The sequence below is a fragment of the Octopus bimaculoides genome, chromosome 23 (genome assembly GCF_046866305.1).
Source record: "Octopus bimaculoides isolate indiv1 chromosome 23, ASM4686630v1, whole genome shotgun sequence".
Classification (NCBI taxonomy): domain Eukaryota; kingdom Metazoa; phylum Mollusca; class Cephalopoda; order Octopoda; family Octopodidae; genus Octopus; species Octopus bimaculoides.
Genome location: NC_142950.1, coordinates 14743724 through 14751533, shown reverse-complemented (window position 1 = coordinate 14751533; position 7810 = coordinate 14743724).

The window sequence follows — 7810 nt, the reverse complement described above, 5'->3', positions numbered from 1 at the left end:
TATATATATATATATATATATATATATACATATACATATACATATACATATATATACGCCGGGCTTCTTTCAGTTTCCGTCTACCAAATCCACTCACAACAATTTGGCTCGGGGCTATAGAAAAGACACTAACCCAAGATGCCACGCAGTGTGACTGAACCCGGAACCATGTGGTTAGGAATTAAGCGTCTTACTACACTACCATGCCTGCGGCTTTACATACATACATACTTCATATATATATATATATATGTATATATATATATATATATATATATATATATATCATATTATATTATATTATATTATATTATATTATATATATTTGTAAATAGTAAGGGATTACCCCAAAACGCTTATTATAATAATTATTATTTATATTCTTATAATCCGCATCTTTGTTACAGTCACTTGCCGAGACACACCCAGCGTCTTGGGACGAGTGAAGGATAAAAGGGGTTGCAATATGACTGAAAAGGTGTTACAATTGGGGAGGAGAGGCAGTGAAATATTTTCATGTAATACAACACAGGCACTTAACTTGGAAAGGGTTTTTCTAAGGTTGTGGGAAGTGCTTGTCAGTACAATCTTTTGTATTTCTCTGAGAGATGGTTCTCCTGGGATCTTATCTAGATGTCTCTGACATTCCTTTTTCATCATATCTTGGGCATCTACTATAACAGGAACAGTTCTCGTTTTAAGATGCCACATCTATTGTATTTCAATTTCCGGGTCCTTATATTTACTTAGTTTGTGAAATTCCTTGACAGATATATTTTTTCAGTGGGAACACTTACATGTATTAGTGTAGAATTATTTTCTTCCCTGTCTTTCATTAATATGTCTGGTCGATTAGCCTGGATCGTTCTGTCAGTGTTGACTGGAAAACCCCAGAGGATAGTGACATTTTTACCTTCAACGACTGGCTCAGAATGATGTTCATACCAGTTAGCAGGAGTGCTGATTTTGTAGTGTTTACATATTTCCCAATGTAAATACTGCCCTACCTTATCGTGGCGATTTTTGAATTCGTTTCGTATCAGCACAAGACATCCCGAGCAGAGATGGTCTATTGTTTCGTCAAATGTGTCACAGAATCTGCATTTAGGGTCAGAAACGTTTTGAAAGACGTTAGCCTGGTAGTTTTTGTGAGCAAGCTTTGATCTTGTGCTGCCAATATGAAACCTTCGGCCTCTGCTTTCAGTCCTGAGCTTCTTGGCCACTGATGAGTTGTTGCTCGATCTGCATCAGCATTTCGACTTCGAAGTATATACTGTCTATGCAGTATATATTATGCAGTATATTAGTATTATTATTATCACTATTATTATTGTTGTTGTTGTTGTTGTTGTTGTTATTATTATTATTATTATTATTATTATTATTATTATTATTATTGTTATTATTATTATTATTATTATTTGTGCAGTGGCTGCCATCAAAGTGACACTGGGGCAAAATATACGAAGCCCAGTATACCCATCATGATTATCCGTCTGATAATGTTAGACCAGGCACATGCATCACAGCCATATGTGCATGACATGGAGATCTTATATCAATATAAACAGCGCATGGCCTTGCAGGTGGATCCCAATCAGAATTTTCTTGAGATCGAGTAGCTCATCCCGCTCAAAAGATCCCTGAATAGGGTTTTTTTTAAGGATGTTGATCGAAACATCCATGTTTCCAGAAGTGAATGATTTAAGCCCCAAAGAATTCCTCTCAACGAGAACTCATTAATTCTAATGATTTTATCCTTTAATTCATCATCATCATCATCATCGTTTAACGCCCGTTTTCTATGCTGGAATGGGTTGGACGGTTTAACTGAGGACTGGTGAGCTGAAGGCTGCACCAGGCTCAATCTGATCTGGCAAAGTTTCTACAGCTGGATGCCCTTCCTAACGCCAACCACTCCGAGAGTGTAGTGGGTGCTTTTCACGTGCCACCGGCACATCTGCCGGTAGGGCGACGCTGGCACCGATCACGTTCGAATAGTGCTTTTCATGTGTCACTGGCACGGGAGCCAATCCGTGGCCCTAGCAACGATCTCGCTCGGATATGCTTCTTTTAACGTTCCACTGGCACGAGTGCCAATCAGTTGGTACTGTCACCGGCCACATCAGCGATTTTGATTCACTTACACTTGCCTCAATAGGTCTTCGCAAGCAAAGTTTATTGTCCAATGAATGAGGGGTACACATAAGTGGGCCGGTTACACCCCACGTTCGGATGTGCCAATCAGGCGGTACTGTCGTCGGTCACGACAACAATTTTGATTTTGATTTTGATTTTGCTTTCACTTGCCTCAATAGGTCTTCACAACCAAGGTTTACTGTCCAATGAATGAGAGGTATTCATGAATGGGCTGGTTACACCCACTGGCATAGGCCATGGGCTATTGTGTCATTTGGCTTGTCGGGTCTTTTCAAGCACAGCATATCTCCAAAGGTCCCCTAGATATGATTATGTTTACATATATATATAGAGAGAGAGTTATTAATATTTCTAAATCTCTCTAAAGGAGAGACATATATATATATATATATATATATATATATATATATATATATATATATATATATATATATAGGCGTAGGAGTGGCTGTGTGGTAAGTAGCTTGCCCATCAACCACATCATTCCGGGTTTAGTCCCACTGCGTGGCACATTGGGCAAGTGTCTTCGACTATAGCCTCGGGCCGACCAAAGCCTTGTGAGTGGATTTGGTAGAGGGAAACTGAAAGAAGCCCGTTGTATGAAGAAGGAATTGTAATTCCGAAATATAATCGGACTATAGATAACCAAATTACAACAGGTATATAGTCCATTTTTTGTTCTATAGTGCATTGTTGTACCATTCTAAACTTTTTATTCCTTACAAACAATACACAATGCTTCAAGCGAACTACAATACTCTCGTATATATATATATATATATATATATATATATATATATATATATATATATTTGTGTGTGTGAAAGAGACTGATAGAATAAGTCCTAGGGTCGATTTGCTCGACTAAAGGCAGTGCTCCAGCATGACCACAGTCAAATGACTGAAACAAGTAAAAGAGTAAAGAGTAAAAAGAGTATATATATATATATATATATATATATATTATCTTTTACTTATTTCTGTCATCTGGTTGCGACAATACTGGGGCACTGCCTTGAATGGTCTAAGCCGAACTTATCTTATCGGGCTCTTTTGCCGAACCACTAGTTTACTGTAACGTAAACATACCAACACCTGATGAGGGCTGGAGGGTATATCAGCCGAAACGTTGTGTTAACAACAAACAAGATGAGGACAAATATCCGTCAAATGTAAATAATGTAAATAATGTATACGGAGTGCTTCTTTCAGTTTCCGTTTACCAAATCCATTCACAAGGCTTTACTCAGCCTGAGGCTATAGTGGAAGACACTTACCCAAGGTGCAATTCAGTGGGACTGAACCCGGATCTATGTGATTAGGAAGAAGGTTTCTTACCACCCAGTCGTATTTATGTAGCACTGTGAAAATATATAAGCAAAAGTATCTGATAATGCATTCAGATATTATGATTACGTAACACTAGGCTGAGGTTTGATTTGTTTCCATGGTAAATGCGTCTCTTCTTCATTAGCATGTGCAGAAGAATATGGTTTATTTTTATCCATTCGCTATTACGTGCAAAAGATGATATGAGCAATGTTATATGGTACATGCCAAACTGCTGTTACTAGTTAAATGTTAACGTTGATGAATATATGAAGGTTTATTTTTTATGCCTAAATATGTAACCATCAACCAATAATGTGCAAAATTCTATTGTACAAGAAATGAGATTTACTAGCCGGTTGGTAGGTAGACATTTCTTAATATAAAATCATTTTTGTGTCTGCAACAATTGACTAAACCAGGATTTTGTAAAAGTGTGCAATTGAATGATATACTTTTCTGGAGAAAAAAATGGTGACATCTTGTAAAACGTTTGATGTATTATTATGGTCCAACATTATTATTCTTTATTATCATTAGTATTCTTGCAGCTATATTTGGATACCAATGCAGTGGGTGTTTTTCCTGTCTGAGTATGTGTGTGTGTGTGTGTGTGTGTGTGTGTGTGTGTGTGTGTGTGTGTGTGTGTGTGTGTGTGTGTGTGTGTGTATGTATTTATGTATGTATATGTACAATGTTAGTCCCGTAAATGCTCAAAATGTCCACCCCGAACATTGACACATTCTTAGAGTCTCTCAGCCACACTGCAACACACACGCCGACACAGGTCCAGGTCAGTGTTCATATCCAAGCAGGTCACCGAAATGGAGCCATGTAATTGAGGCAGAGTGCGTGGTTTTCTCTGTAATACATTTTCTTTCACAACACCCCAGAAAAAGAAATCTATCGGCGTTAGGTCTGGGAAACAAGACGGCCATTCAATACACTCACGTCGCTCAATCCACCTCCCTGGAAACGTTTCCCTGAGGAAACTACTGACATGGATTGTATAATGCAGTGGTGCCCCATCCTGTTGGAATAACACATCACCAAAGTTAGACATAGCCTGCATTGCGGGCACCTACTCCTTGCGCAAAATTTCACCATTAATTGTGCCCTCAAAAATGAAGGACCCCTGAAGACGACAGACTTGCCGAAACAGTGACACCTGGCTGAGTCACATCGGTATTTAGTGTTAGGTGGGGGTTTTAATCATACCACTAAACACAGTCATGTCGGTTGGCATGACCTGATAATTTGAAACAGGCCTCGTCCGACCAAACAATCTTGTCAACGAATTACGAGTTTTCACGAATCTCGTTCAGCATGACTTCTGCGAACACCACACGACGATCTGGATCATCCTCTGTTAGGTGTTGCAGAAGTCGAGGTCGTTATGGTTTGGAATTCGGTCTTTTCATGAGATGACGGAGGGACCTTCTTGAGATACCCAACTCAGCCGATGCTCGTCTGGTGTACTTCTTAAGGTTATTCATAAAAGTCAATGCTACCTGCATTCAGTTTTCCTAAGTGGTAACAGTTCGAGGACGTTCGGATTTTGTGGAGTTCTTTACTAAACCTGTCTCTTCAAATTTGTCTTCTATTTTGTAAATCGCCTGTCGTGAAGGTGGCAGATTGTGAAGGGTTTCTGTTCACTTCTGGTGCACTGTTTACGAATTTTCAAATTTCCAATAACTCTTTAGGATCCACTTTCTTTCCTCGTTTGTCAGCTCGCACGCCATTATGCTTCACTGTCCTGTAAAAATAAAAATATACAACTGTAAGCCTACTTTTGCACAACCCTACATATATCTGTGTATGTATGTGTGTGTGTGTGTGTGAATGTATGTATGTATGTATACATATATATATATATATATATGTATATGCATATTTATATATATATATATATATATATATATATATATATATATATATATATATATATATATATATATATATATATATATATACATATATATAAACAAATTAAATATAAGAACGTATGAATTGAATCTACAGTGGTGTAGTACCACAATGCTGAAAGGTCTCTTGCCATACGATGCGGCTTCTCTAAAGAATTCCAATGGAATAACAGGAAAGAAATTCAGTTTGGGGAAAAATATACCAATGAAACATTTAAGAGAATGAATTTAATAAAGCCCTTCTTGTGAGAATTAGAGCACATGCATATTATAAATATTTTGAAATTAATACTTACAAATGAAACATGGGATTGGAAACGAATCTTCTAGGCACACATTAAAGAGAAACTTGAATCAGAGCGAATGTACAAATAATAAACACACATACCACAGATATATACATATATACATATATATATATATATATATATATATATATATATATATATATATATATATATATATACATATGTATATATACATGCATATATGTATATGTATACATATATATGTATATATACATAAAAATGTATACATACACACTCATTTATGTATATATACATGTGTGTTTATGTATATATATATGTTAACTTATATAATAGATTTACGAGTACGATCAGCTAATATATCAATACTGTAGTTGTTGGAATATTAAATTACTGTTGCAACACTCTCGACTGGGAGTTAAGTGAATTAGGAAGCCTAAGAACGAAAACGAGGTAAATAATGACAACATACGGAAATTCGCCGCCGCAGGAATGCAAGCATAAAACGATTAGATTTATCTACAACAGAAAGTAATCATCTTTCTGCAATTTTGAAAATGCAACTGAAAATATTGACTGTAAGTTTACAAATATATTTGCTAAAGCAATAACAAGGTACAATGGGATTTTTAGTTGTCTTCGAGAAAATCAGAAAACGTGTTGCGGTGGCAGCGACTTGGGTGAGTAGCATGCGGAAATAATTCCATGAAAACATTACATTCTTTTGTTTCTTTCTATCATTTTTTTTTCTGTGTCTGATCTTCTCTCTCTTTCAATCTCTCTCTCTCTCTCTCTCTCTCTCTCTTTCCTAATCTCTCTCCCTCTCTCTTTCTCTCTCCGTGTCTCACTTTACCTTTTTTCTGAAAGAAATCGTCTGTTTAAGTCAGATCCGGAAAGGGATGGGCTCCGCATTGTCTAAAAATTGATTCAGATTTTAGCACAGGGCCAGCAATTAGGGAATTGGTAGTTGATTGCGTCCACCCCAGTGTTCAACTTATTTTATCGACCTTGAAAAGTTGAAAGGCAAAGTTGAATTCAGCAGGATTTGAACTCAGAACGTAAGGAACCAGAAGAAATACCGCTAAGCATTTCGCCCGACGTGCTAACGATTCTGCCAGCTCACCGCCTTTGGTTTCAAGTTTTGGTACGAGGCCAACAATTTTAGGGAGAAAGAAGTTAGTAGATTACATCGACTCCTGTATTTGACTGGTACTTTATTTTATCGACCCGAAAGGACGAAACGCAAAGTTTATTTCGGTAGGATTTGAACTCAGTACGTAATAAATCTGGAAAAAAAATGTCGCTAAGCATTTTGTCCGAAGTGCTAGGGATTCTGCCAAATCGCCGCTTTCGTCAGGTCTAAAAGTTAGGACACACCAGATCTCATGTCTCACGACGGCACCTCTACAACTACATCAAGGTGATGAAAGCCCAAGGCAAAGCAAAGGAACATTTGTATTATATTTGCGTTTTTAATTATTTCTGTATATATGTTTGTGTGTATGTTTATCTATGTGTTTCTATGGTTCTCAAAACAAAAGAAATCAATTAAAAACACGAAAATGTCACATCATAATATGGCGTCGTCAAAAGACTTCTATACAATACGTTGATACCTTACAGATGGCTGTGCAGTTAAACAGTTTCTTTCGCAACGACATGGTTACGAGATGAATCTACAGCATGGGAACATCCGGCAAGTAATTTGTACCATAACCTTCCATAACTTATGATTGGTTAATTCTTCTCAAGTGAAATCTGTTAGACGAAAACCACCCGGAAGACACCCCACCACCATGGAAGTACCGTATCTGTTTCTGTATTGTGACTTTCAGCCACCACCCACACCCACATAAGAGCACAACTATCAGTTTTTTGTAAAGAAAGTAGCAGAAAACATTTTGTTAGACGCACTAAAGATTATGGTGTAGGTGCCGGATTAGCAGAATTGGTAGAGCGTCGGATAAACTACCTTGTGGTCTTTTTTGCCGGTTCTTTATGATCTGAGTTCAGTTCCCCTCCGCAGACAACTTTGATATTTTTAGCTCCGGGGTCTGATGACTGGGATTTTTCTTTTTTTTTTAGACACACGTACACATTCCTACAGAAGTAAGGCTTTATTGATTGGTC